The sequence below is a fragment of the Schistocerca americana genome, chromosome X (genome assembly GCF_021461395.2).
Source record: "Schistocerca americana isolate TAMUIC-IGC-003095 chromosome X, iqSchAmer2.1, whole genome shotgun sequence".
NCBI classification, from domain to species: domain Eukaryota; kingdom Metazoa; phylum Arthropoda; class Insecta; order Orthoptera; family Acrididae; genus Schistocerca; species Schistocerca americana.
Genome location: NC_060130.1, coordinates 326,331,335 through 326,346,733, shown reverse-complemented (window position 1 = coordinate 326,346,733; position 15,399 = coordinate 326,331,335).

Below are 15,399 nucleotides of genomic sequence, written 5' to 3'. Positions count from 1 at the left end.
ATACCAAATTTCAGGCATTAACTTTCACCACGGACAACGCTGTGGCCAACGGCCTTCTCTTGACGACCGAGAGAAGCGGCATTTGCTTAGAATTGTCAGTGCTAACAGTTAAGCAACACTGCATGAAGTAACCGCAGAAATCACTGTGGGGTGTACGACGAAAGAATCCGTTAGGATAGTGCGGCGAAGTTTGGCGATAATGGCCTGTGGTAGCAGACAACGACCGGCACGCGTACCTTTGCTAACAGTACGGCACCACCTTCAGCGAGTCTCCTGGGCCCCTCTCCTGGGCCCGTAACCATATCGGTTGGGCCCTAGACGAGCCCCGCTTTCAGTTGGTGAGAGCTGATGATAGGTTTCGAGTGTGGCGGAGACTCCACGAAGCCACGGACCCAATATGTCAACAAGTCACTGCAAGCTCATGGGTGTTCCATAATTGTGTGAGCGGTGTTTACATTAAATTAACTGGGTCCTCTCGTCCAACTGAACCGATCACTGACTGTAAATGGTTAATTAAGGCCACTTGAAGACCATTTGCAGCCATTCATGGACTTGATATTGCCAACCAACGTTATCATGTCACTGGGTTACAATTGTTCGCGACTGGTTTGAAGAACATTCTGGACAATTCGAGCACATGAATCTCGTCGAGCATTTATGGGACGTAATCGAGACTTCAGTTCGTGCACAATGTTCTGTACAGGCAACACTTTCACAATTATTGACGGCTGCAGGGGCAGCATGGCTCCACAGGGGACTTCCAACGAGTTGTTGAGTCTATGCCACGTCGAGTTGCTAAACTACGCCTGGCAGAAAGAGGTCTGACACGATATTAGGTGGTACCCGATGACTTTTATCCCCAGAATGTATATGACAAGTGCAAATGGACCTCATCAGAAGAAATCAATACTGCGTCAAGGGGAACGTTCTGAAGTATTTCCTCACACAAATCTCTGCGAGTTTCAAAATATATATCACTTAATTCTTGGGTAACCATAATTTTTTGTGGGTCTATATGAAGATCTCCGTGCAGGATTATTCTTACACTGCTACCAGATGATCCCAGGGCAGCTGGATGTTTGTATGCTGAACGCTTTGGAGATTGCTGGACGGGCGCTCTAACAAGCGCCACGTTCTCCGACGTTATTACAGTGCGAGTTCTGTCAACAGATTTTCTTTATAGAGATGAACCTAGTGCTCTAACGTCTGACACCCAAACTCTATCAGTTTTTCTATCAGGAACAGAATCATGTCGGCCAAGTTCGAACCGAATGCGAAATTCTCTCTGAGTAGTAATCACAGAACCGTCATTATGAATATACTCCTTCACAACAAAAATACTATGCTCACCTAACCAAGTCATTACGAGTAATGAAAATGGCCTGTACACCGCTGTCGACCGATACTCCCACCATCTCTGTATCCTCGCCGCAGCTCACACAGAGGCCTCTCCAAATACGGGAGGTCATATTGCCGCACCCTGTATTATTCGCTTGATCGTGCTATATCGTACAGCCACTTCACATACCTTGAGTCAGGAAACCGTCTTGTTTGCGGCAGACAGGAATCCACATGGACAGGGCGACGACGTCTGGATCACAGACTGTCATTACGGCGACCACTGTTGCTGCTTTCTTTCACGAATTAGCAACGAGACCCGCGCCGCTGGTGGTGCTCCCAACGACAATAATGAAAGCTGAGGGTGGCAGCATGTCGTTTTCTCGGACTAATACTGATGCTGCATTGTCGAGCAAGGTATCTTAGGTTATCTTGTTTACATATAACGCCACGGAGGCCTAGAATATAGAACACAGTCGATGCCGTTCATACATCAGAAATGTGATTCTCAAATTACAGGTTATTCGAATCAGAGATGATGCATCACAACGGACATACCCGTGTGTGGAGGTTCCGAGGAGAACCAAGGTTGCCAGGCTGCGTTACTCATCATCATACGGGACCAGCACCTGGACTGTTGATATGAGGTGCCATTGGGATACAAGACAGTCATCTCTGATTCGAGTAGCCTGTAATTTGAGAATCACATTTCTGATGTATTAACGGCATCGACTGTGTTCTATATTCTAGGCCTCCGTGGCGTTATCTGTAAACAAGATACCTTGCTCGACACACAGAGTGCTCGACCTTGCCCAGGCCAGGTTCATCCACTGAAAGCTTCTGGTAATGGGTTGCCAAAAGTCTGGAGCGCCACCAGTTACTGACCACTACGACTGATGATTTCTGGCACAGAGCTGAAACAGCACTGCATGACGACATCTTCGCTGAGTTCTACTTTATGCCCAGCCGGTGTAGAATGATGGATGTATGGAAAGCAGATATAAGTTTTAAGTCTGTAAATAGTGGAAGTTAAATTTTGAACCTTGTACATAATTTGACTGTTCTTAATTGAGGATCATTAATATGAATAATTTACTTTATTTTTTGGCAATACTTGTTTGTAATAGCCAAGTAACTAGCAACCGTGTGAATGATGGGTTTAATGAAAGCAGATGTAAGTATTAAACCTGTAAATATTAGAAGTTTAATTTTAATTCATGTGCATAATTTTACTGTTTATTGCACGAGGATCATTAAAATTAATGAAATTCAAGTTTTTCTAATTACATTTTTGTAATGTGTTTATCTGACATGTTCCACACCCAGGATGGATCCCCTCTTTTGCGGGTCTATGGAATGAATAATTAATCTAATCTAATCTAATCCAAGCCACTGTCGCTGCTGGAAATTGTAGCTATGTGCACTAAATTTCGCGCCTTGTATGTTCCTAAATCACACATTTTCCTCCAACATTGTAGAAACATAACGAGAAAAGTTGGCAGGGGTAAAATACAGGGAGCGAAAGGCTATTTACAATTTGTACAGAAACCACATGGCAGTTATATGAGTCGAGGGGCACGAAAGGGAAGCGGTGGTTGGGAAGGGAGTGAGACAGGGTTGTAGCCTCTCCCCGATGTTATTCAATCTGTATATTGAGCAAGCAGTAAAGGAAACAAAAGAAAAATTCGGAGTAGGTGTTAAAATCCATGGAGAGGAAATAAAAACTGTGAGGTTCGCCGATGACGTTGTAATTCTGTCAGAGACAGTAAAGGATTTGCAAGAGCAGTTGAACGGAATGGACAGTGTCTTGAAAGGAGGATATAGGATGAACATCAACAAAAGCAAAACGAGGATAATGGAATGTAGTCGAGTTAGCTCGGGAGATGCTGAGGGAATTAGATTAGGAAATGAGACACTTAAAGTAGTAAAGGAGTTTTGCTATTTGGGGAGCCAAATTACTGATGATGGTCGAAATAGAGAACATATAAAATGTAGACTGGCAATGGCAAAGAAAGCATTTCTGAAGAAGAGAAATTTGTTAACATCGAGTATAGATTTAAGTGTCAGGAAGTCGTTTCTGAAAGTATTTGTAAGGAGTGTAGCCATGTATGTAAGGGAAACATTGACGATAAATCGTTTCGACAAGAAGAGAATATAAGCTTTCGAAATGTCGTGCTACAGAAGAATGCTGAAGATTAGATGGGTAGATCACATAACTAATGAGGAGGTATTGAATAGAATTGGGGATAAGAGGAGTTTGTGCCACAACTTGACAAGAAGAAGGGATCGGTTGGTAGGCCATGTTCTGAGGCCTCAAGGGATCACCAATTTAGTACTGGAGAGCAGCGTGGAGGGTAAAAATCGTAGAGGGAGACCAAGAGATTAATACACTAAGCAGATTCAGAAGGATGTAGGCTGCAGTAGGTACTGGGAGATGAAGAAGCTTGCACAGGATAGAGTGGCATGGAGAGCTGCATCGAACCAGTCTCAGGACTGAAGACCACAACAACAACAACAACAACAACAACAATAAGGAACATTTCGAGATTTGCTATACTTTCTGATTTTACGGTGCGAATGACGACATTATAGAAGGAGTGCTTTCCATTTATCATTTCGTGCAGTTTCAGAAGGATGCGTAAGCCAGAAGGAGGGTTACAGGGCGAGACCTGCCGTAGGCTAGAGCTGCGCTGTCGATGCATTTGAGAAGGCGTCCACTGCGGGCACGAGTCGCGTTTTTTGTGCGTCCGCGGCTGGGTGCTGGGTACCTGGCTGGCCGGGCGGCGGGCCGGGACAATGCTTATTGTTTATTAAGGCCCGCGGCGAGAATCATCCCTTTAGCTCCCGCACCCCTCCGCGCCCCGCCTCTTCCTGTAGCCTGCTACACACACCCTCGACTTCCACATTGTCCCGGTGGCCCGACACTTTGTGCGCTCCACATTTTTCTTTTTCACCTCCCAGAGCCTTAGCCTCGAGGGACATCCAGTTCCTCTCCGACAGACTGACTTCACTTACGTAAATGTAAATTGAGAGAGCAGACTTCAGCAAGTATCATTTGCTATAAAGGGGCAGTTCACTGTGCGCAGTGGGTAATCGCGCGCATTCAATATTTGAAGATTGCCACGAGCATGACAGCTTCCGACTACTGCTGTGCTGCTTTCTGTAATCAGATAACAGTAGCAGGAAGACAGCAGACATTTGAGCTGTGAAATGCGACTGTGTGAGGCAGTTACTTGACATTTTCAGCAGACAGAAAAATAAGAAAGTAAGCTTATTGTTATTCTGATATATTTGTATCTGAATATGTTATTAAAACCTTTAGTTCGTTGAATCGTTGCATGGATTTATATATATATATATATATATGTAAGAGTTTAACATACATAATCTGAGCGCCTTGGTATGTACTGAAAGAATATGATAACAGGGCGCTGAAAGAGAACAGTAGCGCACCCCCGTGAAAAGGGAGGTCGAAGTAGCAGAAATGAAGAAGTAAGTAAGGAATGAAAAGAAACAACAGACTAAGTTAAAGAACCAGAATGGGACGGTTATACGTGGGTGTTTATGCAGGAAATAAACATTATAGTAATTTTGGAAATCAAATGTAAAAAAGAAACTGATTTCAAATGTTACTGCTTAAATACATTTCAATGTTACAATTTCCTAACACAAATTGGCAGATAAATGAAGTGGCGATTATTTTCGCTCGTGTATGTCTAATATGAACTTTCCTTCTCAAGCTCAGAATTCCCCGATCACGCTGATAATTACCGCCTTGTGTGCCAAATCGTTTGCTGTCACATCTACGTGATATTTGCAATTAAATTTCTTTGAGCAGTCGTTTCCATGTAAATTGATTTAATGTAGTAACAGCAGTCTTACATCACGTTGGTTTTAGATTACACAGCTTATTACGAATATGTCAAATTAATAAATTTTGCTTAAATGTGTGCTGTTCTCAACTTTACCCTGCTCTCAGTTTACATGGGCTCCCAATTTCGATATTCCGTAAACTAAATTCCTATTGTATAAATTCCGGCCTGGCTATCGGGTTTCCGCTCCCATAATCGATATTCGCTCTACATAAACGTTATACAGTATCTGAGTCGTGAATGGATTGTCAGATTACAACTTGCTTTTTAAGATGCTGGCCAACGCAGACGAAGTGATTTCTTATGGAGCGAAAGAAAAGAAGCTGTATTAGACAAACCAAGAAGTTATTTGTTTATTTTCTTTAATTTAAGGGTACCCCATATTATATTATATTTGTTAGAAGGAAAGAGGTGTAGAAATTTTGGTGTATAGAGTGGAACCGAACTTCATCGACAAAATTTTGAAGGTTGTTCAGTGATATTTTCAAAGTATATTGCCACAATGGACCCGTGCTCATTGGGGAGTCATTACAGAATAACGTTTGATTTCTTATACCCATTTACTTTGTATTTGTAATGCACTGAAACTATCTACGGAACATCAGAAATATCGACGGTATGCGCAGCGTGTCTTGATTGGAAACAAACTTGTTCCATTTACTCATGGCTGTTGACAAGAGTAATGTCCACCTTACTCTTCACCTGCAAACGTGCAATCAGTATTGCTCGCATCTGTCTCGGATCTATTTTTCCGACTGTGTTATTTGTTTTAGCCGACCACAATACTGTTGCATCTGGGAGTGATGGCGCTTCGCTCGGGTTATCGTGAGTCAACGAGTAATCGGTGATACGGAGGAAAGCATGGCCGGTACAATTACAGGCTTACAGGCTTGCAATGAAGACTACACTAAGCTTGGTGATTTGAGTCATGAAGTGGATGGTCCATCACACACGAGGTAGACGTCCAGGTCTTCATCTCCTGTATATTTTTCACTGGAATATGTTCCAATTTCACCCGCCGTGTCACTATCCATGTCACTGTCATGCTGCATATTCATCTTCACTCTCCACACCAACTTTGACTATTATATTCTCTATTGCCTCTTCTATACCCCTAAATCTGCGCCGATCTTCATTTTCAGTTCCTTTTACATGTTAAAGCTTTTACCCAAATATGTTGGGCAATCTTAGATAAAGATTTCTTGGTTATTTGTCTTAGGGTAGCTATATCAATGAAAGAAAATTTTTTATGAATTTTTTTGTTTAACTGTATTCCAGATTAGCTCTACAGCTTTCAAATTATAGTGGTATAGAGGGAGCCTCAGAACAGTATATCCTTTGCGCTTTAAAACTGCATTTGCTGTAAAAGCTGGCTTTGGATCATTATAACGCACAATTTCTAAGTGCTCATTTCTTGTTAAGCTCGGTTCCATAATGATTTTGTTCTGAACGGGTCATTCAATTATGTCATTTTTCCGAGTAGTAGTAGCGGGAGATTTATTTGCCTGAACAGTACGATACGGTGAGTTATCAAAAACGTAAATACGATCAGCTGAAATGTTGGGAATCAGTTTCTCTTCAAACCATTTGTGATAATATCCCCATCATCATGACACTCTTGAGATTTGGATTTCGAATCGTAACTTAAGTCTCCTCCCACTATGAAATCCATTGCTCCTCCAGCGTGGACAACTACAGCTCTTTGGCCTGTACCGTTATTAGTCATTACACCCGGAACTTCTGCATGCTGCCAGCACTTTTTCATGGTCTAATGCTTATTTAGCCACATTAATCAGTGAATATCATTGTTTATTAGGTCCCTTTTCATTATTTGTTATTGCTCTCAAGTATTTTGCAAACTTTGCAAGAATGTCGGAACTTTCTGTTAAGATGGTTTTCATATTTTTAAATTTTTTGTAACGAAATCCTGTCTCTTTCAAAATTTTCCGGTATGTTTCCCTTCCCTACTGAAAATTTACCTCAGTTTTTGAAAGTATAAGCATGTTTCTCAACACTGAGATTGCTTTCTGCTCATAACACTCCAAAAAGTTTCTTCAAATAAGTGCTTTATCGAAATCATGTAGAGAAAATACTGTTCTGGAACGCCTTTGCTTTCTGTGAACTTTAACTTTTTCCCTGATTTCTTCCGTTTTCTTAAAGTCATTCAAATTGTATTTTACTGTGTTTTTTTCTTTTTTTTATACTTCCCTATCATTTCTGCCGCCGCGTCATTGCTTTCTTTAAATGTATCACTACCTGATTGTGCTTTTCTTCACTCATGGCAAAATTGTACAACTTTGAATATAAGCTCTTTTTCACTTTAGCGTGTTGACTTCCGCGACATCTTGCGAGGTGACTGACTGGGGAAGTGTGCGTAACATTTGGATTGAACTGAATTTTCATGAGAGCTGCTCATACACTCAACTTCCCTTTTTAACTACCAACTTAACCTATGCACAATGAAGAAACGAACGCTGAGAGAATTAATAAAATGACCCTGAAGATGAGTAGCAAAAATGATTGCACAGACGCTCTAATTTAGTAAAGTTACTAATCAGTCTCGGTTCTCAATAGATATAAAAATGGTTATGAAAAGAAATTTATCATCTGATTACTGAATGATAAACAAATTAAGTATCACCAAGAGATTTATTTTATCTAATATACACGTAAATATGCGATTCACTGAACAGTGCTTTAATAGCACAAGGGCACAAAATAATGGTGTTGAGAATAAGTAGCTGGCAGGTTTTTAAAGGGGCACCTACTCTGAAATACTGCATATGGTAATTTATTACGAGTGGGTGAATCAACAGGTATTGTGATAAATTCCGACTGTGCCACAGAATGACGATCAGAAATGAGCACTCTATCAAAAATTCACATACCAAATCAAGGGCATTGTAACGCCAAAACGTGAGCATACACTGCTGAAAGCGTCAGAGAAGAATTACAGGTCCCAATTACGCCAGCGATGCAAATACTTTACCACAAAGACCTCACGCACTGTGTAAAACAGCAAACAGCAGTCGGATGATGCAGCCGCTGACCCATGTGTTGCTGGGCTCTCTGATGATCGATGACCGTGGATAAAACACGATGAGATAAATTTCAGAAAGAACTTATACTTCTGTCCATATTATCGTGAAGGTCTTACTCCTAAGTCTGCACAAGAATATCTTCAGCAGTCGCTATCATTACACATGGTCTCCCTGGCGGCTGGCGGTCCGGACGAAACTAACCGTCTTGTCCGCAGTGCACCGACACCGTAAAATGGTGCTTCGCGAATGTTCCCGGTCTTAGGAGGTAGCGAAAAAATGCATCAATCATCTGTGTTCAGAACACTCCGCAAAACCCCACCAAACCGTGTAGCAACATTTTTGTGCCAAGTGTGGTCTTTGCCGCCAATTTTCAGTAGGACTCTCAGACGCCACATAACGTCATAAACTCCCTGCATTTCGTGCGACACGCGAAAGCAGTCGTGAAAACTACCGCCAAAAACGAACAAAATATCGCCTTGACGCTATACGCCGGTGTGTCGGGTGTCCCGTGGCTTCAGACCTATTCCGAGAACCACTGAAAACAATACTAACACCTGGCGTTGGCCAAGCGAAGCCCAGATGGAAAATACCAATATCACGTTTAAGGCTGGCTGCTGAAATTCATGCTCACCATCGCTTCATGCCTAATACAGTGGCTGAGGGGCGTAGCAGGAAAGCCGCCCTAAAGAGCTACTACACGCTATTGTCCACTCCCTCTCGTGTTCGCAGAAAAGCCAGCATGGCCCGACCTCACGTTTTTCTGCCACACTCAAAGCAGGTGACTCTCGTCCAGCCCTAGCTCACCCAAGCAAGGAGCAACCAATGTCTCGACACCAATTGAAATATCGTATCCCGGTGTGGAAGTCGACCACACACTTTCAAAGGAACCGTCACACCACTAGTCTTATATGGTTTAGGAAAACGACGGAAAACTTAGATGTAGACGGTCAACCACTGATTTGAACCATCATCCTCCAGAATTCCAGCTGAGAATCTTATCTTGTGCTATCTCGTCAGTTTTGGAAAACTGTCAAAAGACTACAACTACTATCCAGAGTACAAGATAATCGAGCTTTGGTTCGGCCTGCACTTTAATCCGGGTTTGGCTCGTCACACTATCTCGTAAATCAATACAGTATACACCAATCTATACGAGCTTTCCAAACAAGATGCCACAATGCTTACAGTAATGGAATGCTTAGAGGATAAATCTGTAATGTCTATAAAGACAAGGGTCATTTCATAAATAGTGCTCTTCATTTTTTACTTGCCTGCATATTTATTTGTTTTGGAGAACCTGCAGCATAATAACTCCGCTAGTCAGCGAGGGTTAAACGTGGAGAATCCTTATAATATGACTGCAGTTTTACTACTTAAACCGGTTCTGTCTGTTAAATGTCCGTTTTACTGTTTATCTGCGCAATGGAATTTATATCTGTTCATGTCATACAATCTGACGGCAATGAAATGTTAGTGATCTAGTCTGCGACATTCAATATTTCATGTTCAGCAATGAATTCCATGTTTCCGGATGAAATAGTGTTCCAATACAACTCCTGCGTTTCAATAAGTGCTCGCCTACACACGCGTATAGTATTCTTTTTGTTGCTTGCAAGATGGCTGTGAGCTGTGGTTAAGTGCGTCAATCTTTTCCTGAGAACGATTCGTAGGAATATGATTAAAAGGAAGACGAGATCTACACGTATTCTCTTTCGAACTATAACGTACTATTTCCAGATTTTTTTGGAGGCACAAATTGTCAACTACAAGATTATCCCCGATTAGATGACATTGTTTCACGATGTTCAGCACTTCATCAAATTAAACCTTTCGATTGTTTTTCATATTCAATAGTCAGCCGTATCTTTCGCAATCAGTATTTCACATCCAAATCGTCAATTTTCTCAATATTTCTAAACGCATTTTCAGGCCATCCTTCGTTCACACTATCATCCGACACTCTTATCGTCCTAGCTCACTCTGTTGTGTTGTGACACTGACTTGGTCTTCCTCGGGCGGATTAACGTCCCTGCATCGCACGCTATGCCCTGGTAAACTTTACAAGGAATCGACATCAGAAAAATCATACTCGAATTTCACTTGATCCGTTGATGCGCGCAATATTCTTCTGAAACTATGTTTTTCTTAACGGTACTTTATCTTATTTTTCTGTTCTTGACACCAATTTGGTGCATGCAAATTGGGGCTGAGTTCAGGGTGAATTGAAATATGAGTTTATAGGTACAAAATTTTAATAATTAATCAGTTAGTAAAAATATGTTGTGACTTCGGAGGTTTACGAGCATATGGTCACCTTACAGCCTTTCTGTTGCATCCAAGACATTTTCTCTGTTCGTTTGTCACATGCATAGCTGAACGGTGACAGAAACTTGCGAAGGAAGGGAAAGATCGTTTCATCTTCTGGAATATGTCGAAGCCTGGTGGACTGTCGTATGTAAGCATGAGTTAATACTTCCCAAATATATTCGAGGAAAAGAAGAAGGAAGATTAGAGTGTAGCGTTCTGTCAACAACGAGGTCATTACAGATGGAACACGAGCACAAGTTCGGATAACGGAAGGAAAAGGAAGGAACTCGGCCGAGACCGTTTCAAAGCAACCATCCCGGCATTTGCCTTAAGCATTTTAGGGAAATCACGGAATGGGTTGGGTTGTTTTGGGGTAAGAGGCCAAACTGCAAGGTCATCGGTCTAATCGGATTATGGAAGGACGAGCAAGGAAGTCGGCCGTGCCCTTTCAAAGGAACCATCCCGACATTTGCCTGAAGCGGAAAACCTAAATCAGGATGGCCGGACGCGTGATTGAACCGTCGTCCTCCCGAATGCGAGTCCAGTGTGCTAGCCACCGCGCCACCTCGCTCGGTAAATCACGGGATACCTGAGTGTGGATGGGTGTACGAAGATTTGACCCTTCGTCCTCCCAAATCGTATTCGTTCAGTCTTGTAATCACTACGTTTCGTGTATCTCGGGAAGAGGGGTAACCACCATCACACTTTTTGGATGAAGTCGCATTAGTATTATAATGTGACAAATGTTACACTCTGTAGGCTCATGTGTTCCTTCCTTGTTTGTCGTAAACATAGATCATAGTTAGGTGTTTCATCTCGTCAAAATTTTTGAATGGGTGAATCTGGAAATTTTCATTCTGCCTCAGAGTCTCTAATACCAGTTTCTTGAATAGTATCAATTCAATACAAGGGTGCCAGGTCTTCAGCGTCGAATTTTATGACGAGTAAGGCTCCAGTGTCCAGCCGTCTCTTCTTCTGTTCGGCTGTCACGAAGTGAGAAAACCACCGTCGATGCTTTTCTTTTTAAATATTTTGTCAGGATTCGCAGTTCTGACTTTTGTATCTACATCTGTATTGCCACCGTACGATATGTACCAGTCGGGACACAGACGCAGAGAGTAGAGGATGTTTCACATGAATTATCAAACTGTGTGGCAGACGTATTATCGATTTCTCCATTGGTGCTTTGAATTTTAAAAAATTCTAATTCTTCGAGCCTTCAACTAAAAATTACGTAATTTTCGCTGTTACTATCAAATTTACAGTAGTGCCGAAGTGTACCCCAATTGTGAAACGAAATGAAAGTACAGTCACAAAAATAACTCTACAATCCTCACTTTGTGTCAGAGCTAATGGCTAGTACAGACCGTCTCAACACAGTGAATGTTCAATCACAGGAGAGGGAAAGTGTTCGACTAGTCAAATGAAGTACAGGGATACGACTTCGTCAACTGGTCTTGTTAATTTATAAATATCATATTGACTCGTTCATTTACCGTAACTGCGTGTGAATAATATAAATAGTTTTTAAATATTGCAACAGATGTACGCTGGATACGTGGCTCTGTTGAGCTTATTTGTTGAAGATACTTCTCAATCTCGAGGAGCTTCAGGCAGGGCGCACGTTGAACATGTGTGTGCAGATGAATGTAAATAGTAGAAAACTGTTCGTATATTTTTTCATGGTTAGGGTTGGCGTATGGCACTGCCGGAGCAACTATTGTTGGCCACTTACCTAATTATGTTGCCACTATTTTTCTGGACTACGATAACAACCAATGCATCAATAGACAAGCTAACGTAGAGCGGAGCGCAATAATATCTATTGCAGCTCAATTTACAACGCATTTAACGCGTCATCCCCACACCTGACTTGGCACCAAGTCCTTGTACTGGCAGCGTCGACCGTAATTGCCACAGTCCCTGTTGTGGACATGGCTGTGTTTCTCCTTCTTTCTTAACAAAATCACTCATTACACTGATCGCGGACCCACTGCCCTGGCCTCTATCCGAAGCAAGGTGGCTCAGTGGTACATCTACATCTACATCTACATCTACATGATTACCCTGCTATTCACAGTTAAGTACCTGGCAGAGGGCTCATCGAACCACCTTCAAGCTACTTTTCAACCGTTCTACTGTCGAACAGTGAGTGAGAAAACGAACACTTACATCTGTCCGTGAAAGCTCTCATTTCTCTTATTTTATTATGATTATCATTTCTCTCTAGCCGGCCGGAGTGGCCGAGCGGTTCTAAGCGCTGCAGTCTGGAACCGCGCGACCGCTACGGTCGTAGGTTCGAATCCTGCCTCGGGCATGGATGTGTGTGATGTCCTTAGGTTACTTAGGTTTAACTAGTTCTAAGTTCTAGGGGACTGATAACCTCAGAAGTTAAGTCCCATAGTGCTCAGAGCCATTTGAACCATTTCTCTCTATGTGGGTGGGCACCAAAAAAATATTTTCACACGCTGAGGAGAAGGTTCGTGATCGACATTTCATGAGAAGCTCCTGACGCAGCGAAAAACGCCTTCCTTTTTAGTTTAATTTATACGCCTAGTTCCGCAAGCCCAAATTGAGGAACAGATCTCATGGAACGTGTTAGTACATGAAATTACACCAGAAAGGTACTAATATATAAAAGAAAATGTTTACGAATCGTAAAAAGACAAAAAGCTGTACGTTCATATAAGCACAGTCAACAATATAACACAGGAATCAGCTTAATTTTTCAAGGAACACCTAGACAGATGGGTATCTTATTGCAAATGGATGCAGCAGAATACTGCACGCCCTTCTACGCAAAACTAAAGGAATTACAATACAAATGCAGAATGCATTTCTGCCTAGTATTAACTAAGTGAAAGCTCCTAATTCTCGGTAATAAGCTGATATTATTAACATGAAACGATATCAAAGAATGTATATATATTGAGAGACCAGTGTCAGAATACCCAGACCCGACGGCCAATGTGACCGAGCGTTCTAGGCGCTTCAGTCCGGAACCATGCTGCTGCTACGATCGCAGGTTAGAATCCTGCCTCGGGCATGGATGTGTGTGATGTCCTTAGGTAAGTTAGGTTTAAGTAGTTCTAAGTCTAGGGGACTGGCGACCTCAGATGTTAAGTCCCATAGCGCTTAGAGCCGTTTGAACCATTTGAAGCCGCGCGGGATTAGCCGAGCGGTCTGGGCGCTGCAGTCATAGACTGTAAGGCTGGTCCCGGCGGACGTTCGAGTCCTCCCTCGGGCATGGGTGTTTGTGTTTGTCCTTAGGATAATTTAGGTTACGTAGTGTGTAAGCTTAGGGGCTGATGACCTTAGCAGTTAAGTCCCATAAGATTTCACACACTTTTTTTTTTTGAACCATTTGAATACCCAGACCAATGAACCGAGACCAATGAACAGTGGTCAACAAGAGGGTCGCGAACTCACACCATTTACTGTCCGAACCGCTAGTTTCTGAGCCAAAAATACCCTTTGAGAATGGGAACAGTTACCCAAAATATAATACCATACGTCATAAGCGAATTAAAATAAGCATAGTAGACTACTTTTAGTATCGAACTATCACTTACTTCAGATACTGTTCTAACAGTGAGTCTTTGAATTTGATCCTGAATGTGGGCCTTCCACGACAATTTACTATCTATCGAAACACATAGAAATTTGAATGTTCAGTCTTACCAATCATATGCCGATCCTTGCTGTGATTCAGCGTTAGTTTATTTTCCCCAAGCCACGAACTTACGTATTGAACCGCACTATTTGAAACAGTGTCAACATTGCACACAAAATCATTCACTGGCGAGACAGTGTCATCAGCAGACAGAAATATTTTAGAATAACATGCAATGCCACCATATAACCGTGCCCCACTCGGACCCCACATCATAGTCACTTTCAATATTGTGGAGAATGACCTTTTGCTGTCTGTTCTTAACGTAACAGGTAAACCGATTATAAGCTACTCCCTATATTCCATAATGGTCCAACTTGGGGAGGTATATTTTGTGATCAACATAATCAAACGCCTTAGCTAAATCAAAAAAGATACCTAGCGTTCGAAACCTTTCTTTAAATCCATCCAGTACCCCACAGAGGAAAGAAAATATATCATTTACGGTTGTTAAGACACTTCTAAAACGAAACTATGCATCTGACAACAAATTACGTGAATTATCCTTACATACACAGCCTTTCCAATAACTTTCGCAAACACTGGTGGCATAGAAATAAGTCTAAAATTGTCTGCATTATCCCTTTATTCCTTTTTGTAAAGCGGCTTTACTACTAAGTACTTTAATCTCCCAGGAAACGTACCATTAAAAAAGGAAAAATTAAAAATATGGCGAAGTATAGGGCTGATATGTGCGGTACAGTACTTTATAATTCTGCTAGATACTCCATCATATCCATGAGAGTCCTTAGTCTGCAGTGATTTAATTATTGGCTCAATCTAATGCTTGTCAGTATCACAGAGGAGCACTTTAGGTATCAGTCTTGAAAAGGCGTTTTCCAAGAGACATGTAGAAACTAAGCTTTTATTTGATTCGCCAGCTACGTTCAGAAAGTGACTGTTAAATACTGGAGGTGGCCGAGCGGTTCTAGGCGCTACTGTCTGGAACCGCTCGACCGCTACGGTCGCAGGTTCGAATCCTGCCTCGGGCCTGGGTGTGTGTGATGTCCTTAGGTTAGTTAGGTTTAAGTAATTCTAAGTTATAGGGGACTGATGACCTCAGAAATTAAGTCCCATAGTGCCCAGAGCCATTCGAACCATTTTGTTAAATACTGTACATGTATCTAACTTATCAGTAACAGATACATTTTTACTATGTACTGAATTT